Source organism: Schistocerca nitens, chromosome 12, assembly GCF_023898315.1.
Source record: "Schistocerca nitens isolate TAMUIC-IGC-003100 chromosome 12, iqSchNite1.1, whole genome shotgun sequence".
NCBI classification, from domain to species: Eukaryota; Metazoa; Arthropoda; class Insecta; order Orthoptera; family Acrididae; genus Schistocerca; species Schistocerca nitens.
The window spans coordinates 47,569,088-47,584,029 of NC_064625.1; the positions used below are offsets into that span (position 1 = coordinate 47,569,088).

Here is a 14,942-nt window from a genome sequence, read left to right on the forward strand (position 1 = left end):
GGTGAAACAGGGGATGAAACGTTTTATGAAGATATTTCGTTGCAAAAGCATTTTCAAAGTTAAATGTTTGAAAATTGATGTTTAGCTTCTCGGTTGGAGATGAAAAAATACATGTTTCACTGTTTTTGAAATTCAAGCCCTAAGGGGGAGAAATACAGTCAGTCTGATCCACTGATTCATCATTACTCATCCCATACTGGTAAGGATAGAAACCCGAAGTTGGTGTGGCTCTTGTGCTGTAGGTATCGTTTAAGAAGCGATTGTCCGAAATTCCACCCCCAAGGGTGTGAAATAGGGGGTGAAAGGCTTTATGAAAGTATGTCGCTATTAAGGGAATTTTGAAGCTAGAAATACGAAAACTAGTATTTGCTTTCTCAGCCAGAAAAAAGATGTGTGTTTCAGCATTTTTTCGAAATTCAACAACTAAGATGGGTAAAACAGTACATGAAAGCTTTTTTCAAATAAATATTTACTAAAGAACTGATAAAGGATTTTTAAGGCTACAATTGGTATCTGACGTCTCGGTTACAAATAAAAAATGCGAGTCACAGAATTTCTGGAAATTCAATCCCAAAGGGAGTGCAATAGGGGAAAATTTTTAAGAAAATATTTCGTTTCATTAAAAATATTTTAAAGCTTTGTTTATGAAAACAGGTATTTCACTTTTCGATTAGACATAAAGAAATATTTGTTAGGGGATGAAAGTTTCTATAGAAATATCTCCACAAGAACGCAAAAGGCATTATTAACAAAAACTTTGGATTCCAGCTACCAGAATTGCTTTTTGATCAGATGTACATTCGGAAAAGGTCATGCTTCTATGGCCTTAATTAGCGTGAAAAGCTTAGAAGGTGTTGCGAGTTGTGAACAACATAAAAATTCAGTTAAATAAAAACAAAAAAAATCTGCAAGTCATACAGCCTATACTAGCGAAGTAGTGGGCGCTAAGCTAGTCACTAATAATTTCTTAAAACATTGTTTACGCTGAATATTCTTTATTGTTGAACGTCCTAAAACTAGATAACATTACATAGAAGCACATAACAAAGTATTTTTTTGGTGATATAATCAGAAACAGGCAAAACACACACTGAATACCCCAGGAGGACTCGTCAGTATAAAGGGTATGACAAGAACAAGCATTCAAGGCAAAAAACTCTATTAAACATGGGCTCCAAAACGCCTACCTTAACAGCTATGAGCACTTTTTCATATTTGATATAGTGAAACAAATCTCTTCTATTGCAAGCTCTTTGCTCTTCATATTTTGAGTGGTCGTATTGGCCAACACAGAAAAAAAATCCAGTAAACATGGGCTCTGAAATGCAGTCCTTAAGAGGTATGAGCAGTTCTTCAGCATCGATACAGTGAAGCAAATCTCTTCTGTAGGCTTTTCTTCCTTGCTCGTCACATTTTGGGAGGAGGTATTATAGAAGAGAACAATTAAAAAACTGTCTACTAAACGTATGCATTCTAGCACCCATGTTTACTAGAAATTTTTGCGTCGAATGATCTTCGTGTCATATCCCTGAATATTTACCATTCCTGTGCAGTGTGTTTCTAGCAGCCCCTACCTAAAGGTTTTATGCAACCTGCAACACCTTCAAAAACCTCGTGTGAGATTTTCATATTCTCTCGGTCGCTACACATAAATCAGTAGTCCCAGAGAAAACTGAACAGAACCTTTTTGAATGAAATTCAATGTAGTTAAATTTTGCACTGGGGTACGTTTTCTCTGGAGACCATGGTCTTAGAGTCATTTAAGAAAGACGTGTTTGAAGGTCACTATTGTTCATTTTTCTTGAATAATTCGGCAACTACGGCCTCCAGGGGAAACATAACCAAGTACAAAATTTTCCTACAAAAAGGTCTTGTTCATTTTTTTTCTGTAAGACTGATAGTTTGTGCATAGTAAGTAAGTAACGGCCTACAAAAATCTTGCACATGGTATTTCAAGGTGTTCTGGATTGCATAAAATCCAGCGGTAGGGGCAGCTGAATCACCCTATATATTCGACGTCCGCACTCCTGCCACACTCGGTTCCTGTCACTTACAAGCGTCGTTAGTACTGGAGGCGCAAGACTGTGCATGGATACTTACGTTACTACACCGTGGTCAGCCAAATTGTCCCCCTTGAATTTTATCCTATAGTTGGTAATACTACTGCAATAAACATACAATCCTCTGTCACAGTGTGATATAATTCCAGCTTAGAATGTTGTACAGAGGTCAGACTGCAGTTATAAGACTCTGAGGTCATGAAAGGGAAGCAGAAGTTGAGAAGTGAGGCAGGGTAGCAGTTATTCACGATATTATACAGTCTGTACGATGAGCAAGGAGTAAAGGAAATGTAGGAGAAATTTGTAAATGGAATTACTGTTCAGGGAGAAGAAATGAAAACTTCATATTTTACTGATGGCATTGTATTTCTGTTATGGAAAAGGATTTGCAAGAGGAGTTCAACGGAATGGATATTAGTATCTTGGAAAGATTAATAAGGAGACTACAAACATATGTACGTCTAGGATTGTGGAATGTACCCAAATTAAATGAAGCAGTCCTACAAGAAATATATTTGGAAATGAGACGGTAAAAGCAGTAGGTGAAATTTTTAGTTGTGCAGTATTATAAGTGACGATGGACGAAGAAGAGGGGATACACACTATGTGATCAGAAGTATCTGGACACCTGGCTGAAAATGACTAACAAGTTCGTGGCGCCTTCAATCGGTAATGCTGGAATTCATTATGGTCACTATATATGACGGTAGTATCTGTTCCCGAAAGAACAGTTACCGTGGATGACCATGCAGCTTTGCTAGAAATGAAATGATAATTAAATGGACACCCTAGCTGCAAACAGGCTTTGATGTACTTCATTGGGGACATGTTGAAAATGTGTGCCCCGACCGGGACTCGAACCCGGGATCTCCTGCTTACAGTCCGGAACCGCGCGACTGCTACGGTCGCAGGTTCGAATCCTGCCTCGGGCATGGATGTGTGTGATGTCCTTAGGTTAGTTAGGTTTAAGTAGTTCTAAGTTCTAGGGGACTGATGACCTAAGCAGTTAAGTCCCATAGTGCTCAGAGCCATTTGAACCATTTGAGCCATCTCCTGCTTACATGGCAGACGCTCTTTCCATCTGAGCCACCGCGGGCGCAGAGGATAGTGCGTCTGCAGGGACTTATCCCTTGCACGCTTTCAACATGTCCCCAATGAAGTACATCAATGCCTGTTTGCAGCTAGGGTGTCCATTTAATTATCATTTCATTCATTATGGTGTTGGCCCACCGTTAACCTTGATAACAGCTTCCATTCTCGTAGCCATACGTTCAATCAGGTGCTGAAAGGTTTCTTGGGGAATGACAGCGCATTCTTCGCGGAGTGGTGCACTAAGAAAGGTATCGATGTTGGTCGGTGAGGCCTGGTACGATTTCGGCGTTCCAAAACATCCCAGTGTTGTTCTACAGAATTCACGTCAGGACTCTGTGCATGCCAGTCCATTACAGGGATGTTATTGTCACGTAAACACTCCGGCAAAAGCAGTGCATTTTGAACATGTGCTAGATGATATTGAAAGCTGCGTTGGCCATCCCCTACTTTCTCTTCAACAGTGGGAAGCAGTGGTTCGTGTTGTTGCTCGTAGTGTCGCCGAGGCGAAGAGCAGAGAGTGGAGTGCTTGGGGATGGCGGTTCTGATTAGCTTTCCTCGACTTCTTATTACTATTTACCTCTTTCAAGTTGTTACAATTTATGAAGTTCAACCAGCGGTAATTTTTCTTGCCTGGTGGCCGCTAGTGCCCCAGTTACCTGCCCTGGCGGTTGGCGTATGTAACGGCAGTGTACATTTCCCCGCCTTGCCGCTGCTGTCCGGTAAGGCGTGTAGTTTTGACAGCTTTCTTGATTGTAGGCCGGTTGTGATTCTTCTACTCCGGTAGTAGTGATTCCTTCCTCGTTCCGGGAGCTCTAAGCACAGCATTCTGGGGGCGTAGTGCAGTTTGCCGGTTCCGGCTTTGGCGTATTGTTCCATTCTTGCATTTGCCTTATTTGACGTCAGGTAGCTTCAGCAAGACTGCCATTAGTCATTCGCTAGACTGCCACTAGTCTGAGTTGCTATCTGGTGAAGTGAATGCAACTCTTGGCTGCCTCTCTCATCGCTCGCGAAAGTGTTTTTTGCCAGACCTACTCAGAGGTCGATTCCTGGTGCACCGTCTGTGACTGGCCCTTGTGTTTTATTATTGTATTTGCTGTTTTATCCTAAATTTCTAATTTTTTTATATAATTGCCATTCTTGGAGTTACAGCAGGTTTAAATGGTTGTGCTACCAAGTTTACCATCATTTTGTCTCACCCGTTTGGTGATAATTTGCCTATCTTTTTAAATTAACCTTTGCTATTGAATTGCTGTTTTACAGTATGTTTGATAATTTTTTTATAATTGCCGCTCTTGGCGTTGAAGGCCTTGAGCCATGACTGTGGTTACTTGCCTTAAAATTCTAATTGGGGTCACATTGGCTTGTTTTTAAAACATTATTTGCTGTGTCTTTATTTTATGCTTATTTGGCAAATTGTGACGCACTGAAAGCACTATTAATTACACAGTCGTTTATTCCTTCATTAATAACGTGTGATATATTTATTTATTGCTGAGTTTGGAATTGCCGTTTTAAAATAAATGTGTGTAATTGCAGAAGGGAACCAATAGTAACTGATTACGGTCCCGTCCACAATAGTAACCGAATCCTGCCTTCCTTGATTTCTAGGTTTCAGAGACGTCTTGCAGGTGCAAATTCAAAAACGACCACCAGGAAGACTGCGTGAGCTGCTGCTACTCCACGACAATGCCCGCCCGCATTCTCCTAGACTGACAAAAAACAATACCCAGGAGTTAGGTTGCGAAGTCATTCCGCATCCACCTTGATAAAAATTCACCTGATCTTGCACCTGCAGGTTTTCACCTTTTTCACTCTCTGTCGAACAACCTGCAAGGAACTTCCTTTCTGTATGAAAATGCGCTCCGAGCATGACTCGACGAGTTCAGCGCCTCGAAGTCATATGATTTTTACAATCGCGGAATTGAAAAGTTACCCCAGAGTTAGCAGAATGTTTTAAATAGTCAAGGATAATATATTATCGATGACTGAAGTCTCTGTTATGTGTCAATGTGGTGTTTATTACATATGCAAAAACGCTACAAACTTATAGAGTGATTCGGAGTGCCAAACTTCCTCAACACAAGCAGTCGAATTCAAGTGAAATGCTATATTTTAATTAATATTTACAGTAATTAATATATCAACATTAAAACGTTTGTTACTTCACGGACATTCATTGGAGGAAGATTTTAAAGGCAGAAAATACTTTTAAACAGAAAGAAGAGTCGGCTTATTATTTTCCCGGTTTTGAATAGTGTTTGGGAAGCAGTTATTTACTGATCATTTGATTTTAAAACTCTTTCAGAAGCCGTTTTTCCGGACTAAATTATTGGAATTCAGGTCTGCCAATTTGCGAAGACAACTATCCTTTTTGCTCTTCGTACATGTATCACCACATTTTGCTCAGGTCTTATTCTCTAGAATTATAATTTCTGAATGAATTTCGTCCGTCCTGATAGCTGAGTGGTCGGCGCGGTGGTCTGTCACGCCAAGGGGCCCGAGTTCGATTCCCGGCTGGGTCGGAGATTTTCTCCGCTCAGGGACTGGGTGTTACGCTGCCCTCTTTATCATTTCATCAGTGGAAGGCAACAGGAAACCACCACTGGAATCACTTCCCTAGACGATCATGCGTTGGACCTCTCTGACGAGGCTTCCCCCATGACAAGACCTCCCGTAAGGCAGAACACAAAGTAAGTTAAAGAAGGAATTTCCCTCGACAGGGACCACGCACACGAGAAACATAAACATTGCGCCTCGTGAAGTTTGACTTTTAACTTGCGAGTGGTGTTCATCAGAAACATGTACCGTGTTCCTGCACGTATTTAAGCAACAGACGATTCCACAGTTCAGGACAACATCCATGAGAAAAACTATGCCAAGCTATGTAACAACGTAAATAAGGTCTTACAGAACCTAAGATTCTACTGGTTAAGACCTTACGACGATATATTTGCTCTGAAATATGTTTCAGTATTAAAAGAATAGTCGTTTACATGACAGGCGTGCTCGAAAAAATATGGGACGTGTCTGAGTGTTGTCTGGATGGTGGTCGTGCGTCCGGTGGAGTGTACATTAAACATTTGTGAATTGTAACTCAAAATTTTGATCTGCAATTGCAGAAAGCACCCGAAAGTTATATGTGCATGCATGTAAAAGATGCATGTTGTACTGAAAATTAAAATCTCGCATTCCTACGCATAAGTTAAAATATAGTCCATGTTTCTGTCTTCGTTCATGTGGGAGATACAGTGTTGTGAAATCGAATGAATCTTTTTGAAACACCCTACCACAGGTAGCATCCACTTGGACAAAGTAATTCTCTCTATTCACACGAAGTAATGAGTGCTGTCGACAGGGGGTCTCAAATTGATACTATATTTCTAATTTTTCCAGAGGGTTTTTGACACTTTTCTTCACAAGCGGCTTCTAATCAACCTACGTGCCTATGGAGTATATTCTCAGTTGTGGGACTGGATTCGCAATTTCATGTCAGAAAGGTCACACATTTCGCAGTACTGGACGGAAAATAATCGTGAAAAACAGAAGTGATATCTGTCATTCCACAAGAAAGTGTTACAGGCCGTCTGCTGTTCCTAATGTGTATAAACTATTTAGGAGACAATCTTAGATTGTTTACCGTGATGTTGTCGTTTACCGTCTAGCAAAATCATAAGAATATCAAAACCAATTGCAAAATGAGATAGAAAAATATTTTATGGTGCGAAAAGTGGCAACTGAAACAAGGAAAAGTTGGAGATCATCTACTGAGTACTAAAAAGAATTCGGTTAAATTCCCATTACACAATAAATCACACAATCTCAAGGGAGTCAATTCACGAAAAAAAAAAAAAAAGGTTCAGATGGCTCTGAGCACTATGGGACTTAACGTCTGAGGTCATCAGTCCCCTAGAACTTAGAACTACTTAAACCTAACTAACCTAAGGACATCACACACGTCCATGCCCGAGGCAGGATTCGAACCTGCGACCGTAGCGGTCGAGCGGTTCCAGACTGAAACGCCTAGAACTGCTGGACCACACCGGCCGGCCATAGGTATTATAATTACGAACTACTGAAATTGGAACTATCACATGGAAAATGTTCTGGGCAAGACGATCCAAAGATTGATATTTTTGCAGAACACGTGGAATGTGCAACAAATCTACTAAGGTAACTGCCTACACTACGCTTGTACGTCCTTTCTGGAGTATTTCTGTGCGGTATTGGATCCGTACCAGGTACGATTGACAGAGAACATCCAAGAAGTTCAAAGAAGAACACTCGTTTAATATTATCGCGAAATACGCAGCTGAGGTTACAATCATTAAAACAAAGATTATTTACGCTGCGGTGAGGTCTTTCCATAAAATTTCAATCACCAACTTTTTCCTCCAACTGCGAAAATATTTTTTTGGCGCCCAGCTACACAGAAATAAAATGGCTCTGAGCACTATGGGACTCAACTTCTGTGGTCATCAGTCACCTAGAACTTAGAACTACTTAAACCTAACTAACCTAAGGACATCACACACAGCCATGCCCGAGGCAGGATTCGAACCTGCGGCCGTAGCAGTCCCGCGGTTCCGGACTGCGCGCCTAGAACCACTAGACCACCGCGGCCGGCCCACAGAAATAATTTATCGTAGTAATAAAATAAGAGAAATTAGAGATTGCACTGAAAGATTGAAGTGTTTGTTTTTCCGGCGTGCTCTTCGGCAGTGGAACGGTAGAGAAATAGCCTCATGGTGCTTCGATGATGCTTTTGCCAGGCACTTAATTGTGAATTGTAGAGATGTAGATGTAATTGGTCATCGATACACTGAGGAGGGTAATCGGTATTTCTATGAAATAATCATTTACCGTGCAGGTGCGAAAGAAAGTAAAAGTAGGTGTTCACAATACACATGAGATATACACAGAGTACATACCGGGAGAAGGCAGTGGATTGGCGGACCATTTATCACGTCTCAATGACTCACCTGAAACAAAAAGAAAATACACATGTCACACATTTGGGTTCCAAGTTATCTGCTTAAAATCTGATTCATTTATGAGTAACTTCTTATTCGACAGCTAATGAACCATCTCCTGTTGTGCAGTTCTGACCCATATTAGTATTAGGTTTCAAAACAGCGCACTCACCACTGCAGAGTGAAAGACTGATTCTGTAATGAAACGGAATGGCAGCGGATGAAGACATGAAGAAAACGTTTATGGTAGTTTGAGATCGGGTTCTTAGGAACACACCGTACAAATTACAGTCATTTGTTGGAATCATCGGCTGAGTTTTGGTCCGCTGATGACGGCGAAAAAATAGTAAAAATTGTGTTTGGAATCTGACATATATTTCATCGTGCCGTGGGGCCTTGTTCAGTTTTTGCGATTCCAGCTGATATTGGTCCTGTACTGAAACCATCTGGAATGAAAAACCTGAGTAACTATTTCAAATACCACATGCAGTTAATGGTTCCATATTCAGAGTTACACCTTGCACTACCTGTTAACAGTATTTTTAGTGAGTAGATGTAGCTGCTGGGGATCTGGCAACAGTAGCGACTCTAGAATGAGATTTTCACTCTGCAGCGGAGTGGGCGCTGATATGAAACTTTTTGGCAGATTAAAACTGTGTGCCGGACCGAGACTCGAACTCGGGACCTTTGCCTTTCGCGGGCAAGTTCTACAAGGTTCGCAGGAGAGCTTCTGTAAAGTTCGGAGGGTAGGAGACGAGGTACTGGCAGAAGTAAAGCTGTGAGGACGAGGCGTGATTCGTGCTTGGGTAGCTCAGTTGGTAGAGCACTTGCCCGAGAAAGGCAAAGGTCCCGAGTTCGAGTCTCGGTCCGGCACACAGTTTTAATCTGCCAGAAAGTTTCATACCAGTAGCGACTCTATCAGACAGTTCCACGTATCTCTGCCTCTTCCCCTATTTCTGGATTATCTTTTTATGACGTTACCTTGACATTTCATTAACAATTCTTTTGTTTCTGTTTGTGACCTTTCTGCTCCCGCCTCTCTCTTTTTCGCTCTGAAATTTGTTTTGACAGTGTCGTTTCCACGGCGACCGCGAGACCCCGCCGTTATTTCTGCCGCCCCTGACCGCCCCACTGCGTCCAAGTAGCACCACTCTCAACAGAACTGCTCGCAATAACGGCACACCGTGGGTCGGCACGCGACGCCGGCGGCCAAAAGAACACGCCGCGTATTTCTGGTAGCACCTCTTCTCCTTCGCCTTTCTCTTCCTCTTTCTCCGCAACGTCGTTTCGGCACCGTGGCGTGCGTCTCCGGGAAGTGGGTCAGTGCAGGGGCAGGTCGCCGGCCAAGGTTTTGGCGGTCACAGCGTTCCGCACTGGCGGATGCCGAGCGAGATGTCACGGCGAGACGGGAGTTCCGCAGGGTTCCACTCGCGGACCGAAATTACTTTCGCTGTCGTGTCGTGACAGCGTCTGGTGGCTTTCCCTGGTCGAGACACTATTTATTAAGCAGGCGCTGACGGGGTCTGTCCAGGACGATGATAGCTTTCATCACTGGCCCCTACACACCGAGAATGGCGGTTCGCTAATGCTCGACATTCATTGTTGCAATTAATGAATAACGTGCTGTTCTGCATCTATGAAGGATAGGCAAAAAGTTTTGACTATCACTTCCGAGACGGCCGCTAAACCCACAGAACAGGTGATTAGGATTGTGGAAAGGGCCAAATAAGATGTCGGTGAGCTTCACCTTAAAATTGTAATTTAATAACACTTTTAAACCAAAACGGCACATAGCCGAACCTTTACGAAAAATGGTTCAAATGGCTCTGAGCACTATGGGACTCAACTTCTGAGGTCATCAGTACCCTAGAACTTAGAACTACTTAAAACTAACTAAGCTAAGGACATCACACACATCCATGCCCGAGGCAGAATTCGAACCAGCGATCGTAGCGGTCGCTCTGTTCCAGACTGTAGCGCCTAGAACCGCTAGGCCAGAACCTTTACGAGTTTCAAAATAAAATTCTTTCACCGCTGAAGGCCTCCAGACAAGAAATCTTAAAAAGCAACAAGATAAACTTCAACTGACTGAAGTCCAGTTAAAATTGCAAATTATATATATATATATATATATATATATATATATATATATAAATCACAACTAGGCGGAAAGCCTTAAGGCAAAAGTGGATACAACAAAGTTATACAAGGCGCAATACAAACGGCTGAAGGCCACAATTACATTTCATAATTTTAAAATAAATTACCATAATATCTTAATGCAGAAGGCCGCAATGTTTTAGCTTAAGGGGAAATTTTGAGAGTGGCTGAAGGCCCACAGTTGATTTTCCAAAAATTCAAAAAGTCTTAACCTTCAAGTTTTCAATGGCCGAATGCACACTAAATGAAAAAGCAATGCAACGACAATAACTAAATTTAACAATAAGGTTTTAAGCGGCCGAAGACCCACAGTTGATTTACATAAAAGGCATCGGCTATAATAGATTACCAACAGTGGGAGGGGGGGTGGGCGACAGGTGGTGGGCCCAACTACACTTGATCCGTCGGTAACGCAACCAACAGACAGTCACGGACTGACCGACCATACGATTTGCTAGCCACCAATAGGTGCATGAAAACCCAAAGATCAAACTGTTATGGACGTGATTATCCACAATGAAACATATATTAAGCTGTCAAAACTACACACCATGTTGGACAGCGACAAGAGATGAGTCAAGGACGCTGCCTGAAATTACATTAGTGGGCAGGGCAGGGCAGGTAACCGGAACACTAACAGCCACAAGGCAGAAAATTCCGCTTGTGCAGCCGAATTGTTAATTCCACTGCGCAGCGGCTCTATTTCGCCACTACAAACACTCAGTGTTGCTCACAGACAGCGAACCACTGAAACGAACGACACAACATGAACGGGCGTGGCTTGGGTACTTAACACAGCTCTCAACTTTGACATCCTGGGTCGGTGAGCCACGAAGCTCGTAGCGATCGAACAACTCCAGACACGCTCCAACACTGGGCAGGGACCGCCAGCAGACCCAGCCGACTGCACCGCACGGAGATATCCACCCTGGTCTGCACCAACCGACCGGCGGCAATGGTCGGGCGAGCCATGTCGACGCAGACATCACTGTTCCTACCCGACTGCAGTAGTGCCGCATTGCAACTCCCAAAATGGCAGGTCCGCTCTGCGATCCAGACACCTTCCAACTGACTGGCAGACCGAACTCGCAACCCGACCTGGCTTACGGCAGACAACGACTGGGAAGTAACAGCAGTCGAGCAGAGATACTATAGCAACTCAGTGACACCAGTAATTTAAATTAACGTAGTGAGGTGGAAGTACGTTAAAAAGAGGGTGTAAAATACATGATGGCGGGCACATGAGCCATGCACAGCTCAACTTCCAAACAAGTAAAGTACGATAGCAAATTTGTTTGTCTGCTGGTAGGCCTACATGTCTGCGATACTGCTACACCGCATCACAACACTGTAGCATCCCTCCAGAGAGGCCAAGAGAAAATGGTGCCGCCCATTGATAAACTAGAAATAGCTGTTGACATTTTGCTTTGCTCCCTCCAGTGGGATGCTACGGTACTGAAGTGAGGCGATTTCGAGGTGTACCAAAATTCCGGACGTGTATCTCCAGACAAACAGTAAATTACTGACGTAGCTTGAGTTTTTTAATGCTACCAGAAGCCGGCTATTCTGTGAACAAGATCTCTTGATCATCAGGTGTTCCTCAGGTAGGCAGATCAGACTGGTGGTCAATCTATCACCCCAGATCATTGATAAATTACTCCCATGAATCTTATAGGCTACTTGAAAAATAATAATAAAAAAAAGTGGCAACGACTATCGGAAAACGTTATGCGACAAGCTCCTGAATTCGTCAGAGGCCTCGCCTACTGCTTACGGTTGGAGGACCTGGGCATTTCAACTGAATAATTTACACTACTGGCCATTAAAATTGCTACACCAAGAAGAAATGCAGATGATAAACGGGTATTCAGTGGACAAATAAATTATGCTAGAACTGACATGTGATTACATTTTCACGCAATTTGGGTGCATAGATCCTGAGAAATCAGTACCCATAATAACCACCTCTGACCGTAATAATGGCCTTCATACGCCTGGGCATTGAGTCAAACAGAGCTTTGATGGCGTGTACAGGTACAGCTGCCCATGCAGCTTCAACACGATACCACAGTTCAACAAGAGAAGTGACTGGCGTATTGTGACGAGCCAGTGGCACGGCCACCATTAACTAAATCTGTAGAATGTGCTAGCCAGGGCAGCAGTCGAACATTTTCTGTATCCAGAAAGGCCCGTACTGGACCTACAACATGCGGTCGTGCACTCATGTAATCAGCCCTCAATATGGGTGAAAAGTTGACAAGTAAAAGCTGAATCGGAAAGTAAACGACATAGGAGAGTCTCGTATGAAAATTCAGTATGCTAATGGGATAAAACGTGAGGAGAAAGGCCTGTAACAGGCCGTTACCTCGCTAGTTGATAAGTAAAACTGCCCCGGTATAATTTAAAGATAAGTCATAGGCACGTGGCATATGGCGATTGTTATTGTGCCTTACACTAAGGTATTATATAGATTCGATTCCTTAATAGATCATGGAAACAACAAGTGCCCATGAAAATGAGTAGTAAAATAGCTCACCTTCAATTCTCATAATTGAAGATAATTGAGTTTTCCTTGGTAGAATTCCATAGAGGATATTGTTGCTGTTTCGCTGTGAGAAAAATTGTGCTCTGTCACTTGTTCACTTATTGCGACATCAGCTGTCTTTCAGTTCAAAAGGAAATCACCCGGAATATAATTATTGAAGGAACCTACCCCTGCCTGCATTTTATCCGTTCTACCTTCGGAATTTTGAACGCGAAACACTTAAAAAGGAAGGAACGGTGAGGTTTAACTTCCCGTGGACTAAGAGCGGAGCCTGAGTTTGATCGAGGGCGGACAACTATCTACGTTCCTTTCAACACAACCGACTCAGTATTTACCGTAATCCTCGCACAAACGAAAAAATGGCTGACATCGAAATAAGTGTCCAAGGAATAGAAAAACAACTGGAATCACTCAACAGAGGAAAGTCCACTGGACCTGACGGGATACCAATTCGATTCTACACAGAGTACACGAAAGAAATTGCCCCCCTTCTAACAGCCGTGTACCGCAAGTCTCTAGAGGAACGGAAGGTTCCAAATGATTGGAAAAGAGCACAGGTAGTCCCAGTCTTCAAGAAGGGTCGTCGAGCAGATGCGCAAAACTATAGACCTATATCTCTGACGTCGATCTGTTGTAGAATTTTCGAACATGTTTTTTGCTCGCTTGTCATGTCATTTCTGAAAACCCAGAACCTACTCTGTACGAATCAACATGGATTCCGGAAACAGCGATCGTGTGAGACCCAACTCGCTTTACTTGTCCATGAGACACAGAAAATATTAGATACAGGCTCCCAGGTAGATGCCATTTTCCTTGATTTCCGGAAGGCGTTCGATACAGTTCCGCACTGTCGCCTGATAAACAAAGTAAGAGCCTACGGAATATGAGACCAGCTGTGTGGCTGGGTTGAAGAGTTTTTAGCAAACAGAACACAGCGTGTTTTTCTCAATGGAGAGACGTCTACAGACGTTAAAGTAACCTCTGGCGTGCCACATGGGAATGTTATGGGACCATGGCTTTTCACAATATATATAAATGACCTAGTACATGGTGTCGGAAGTTCCATGCGGATTTTCGCGGATGATGCTGTAGTATACAGAGAAGTTGCAGCATTAGAAAATTGCAGCGAAATGCCGGAAGATCTGCAGCGGATGGGCACTTGGTGCAGGGAGTGGCAACTGCCCCTTAACATAGACAAATGTAATATATTGCGAATACATAGAAAGAAGGATCCCTTATTGTATGATAATATGATAGCAGAACAAACACTGGTAGCGGTTACTTCTGTAAAATATCTGGGAGTATGCTTGCGGAACGATTTGAAGTGGAATGATCATATAAAATTAATTGTTAGTAAGGCGGGTACCAGGTTGAGATTCATTGGGAGAGTCCTTAGAAAATGTAGTCCATCAACAAAGGAGGTGGCTTACAAAACACTCGTTCGACCTATACTTGAGTATTGCTCATCAGTGTGGGATCCGTACCAGATCGGGTTGACGGAGGAGATAGAGAAGATCCTAAGAAGAGCGGCGCGTTTCGTCACAGGGTTATTTGGTAAGCGTGACTGCGTTATGGAGATGTTTAGCAAACTCAAGTGGCAGACTCTGCTGTCCAGGTTTCGAGAGGGTGCGTTTCTGAATGAGGTATCGAATATATTGCTTCCCCCTATTTATACCTCCCGAGGAGATCACGAATGTAAAATTAGAGAGATTCGAGCGCGCACGGATGCTTTCCGGCAGTCGTTCTTCCCGCGAACCATACGCGACTGGAAGAGGAAAGGGAGGTAATGACAGTGGCACGTAAAGTGCCCTCCGCCACACACCGTTGGGTGGATTGCGGAGTATAAATGTAGATGTAGATGTAGAATCGATTTGAGAAAACGACGGAGAAATCTAAACATGGGTGGCCAGTTGCGAACCCGGACCGTCCTCCTCCCAAATGCTCTACCACTGCCCTCCTCGCACAATGAAAGCACCGACCTCTTCTCCAGTCTACTTTCTCCTGTTGTTGTTGTTGTTGTTGTTGATGTGCTAGCCGCGCGGGATTAGCCGAGCGGTCTTGGGCGCTGCAGTCGTGGACTGTGCGGCTGGTCCCGGCGGTTCGAGTCCTCCCTCG

At 43.2% G+C, this 14,942-nt stretch overlaps 1 protein-coding gene and 1 non-coding gene across 2 annotated transcripts in view; both read left to right on the forward strand.

Annotated features, from left to right (window-relative positions):
- Positions 1–14,942, forward strand: part of LOC126214899 (uncharacterized) — a 154,270-nt gene that overhangs the window by 66,077 nt on the left and 73,251 nt on the right. The gene's annotated exons all lie outside the window — the stretch shown is intronic.
- Positions 8,922–8,996, forward strand: Trnas-aga (transfer RNA serine (anticodon AGA)). The gene has a single exon. It is a non-coding gene; the product is annotated as a tRNA-Ser (tRNA).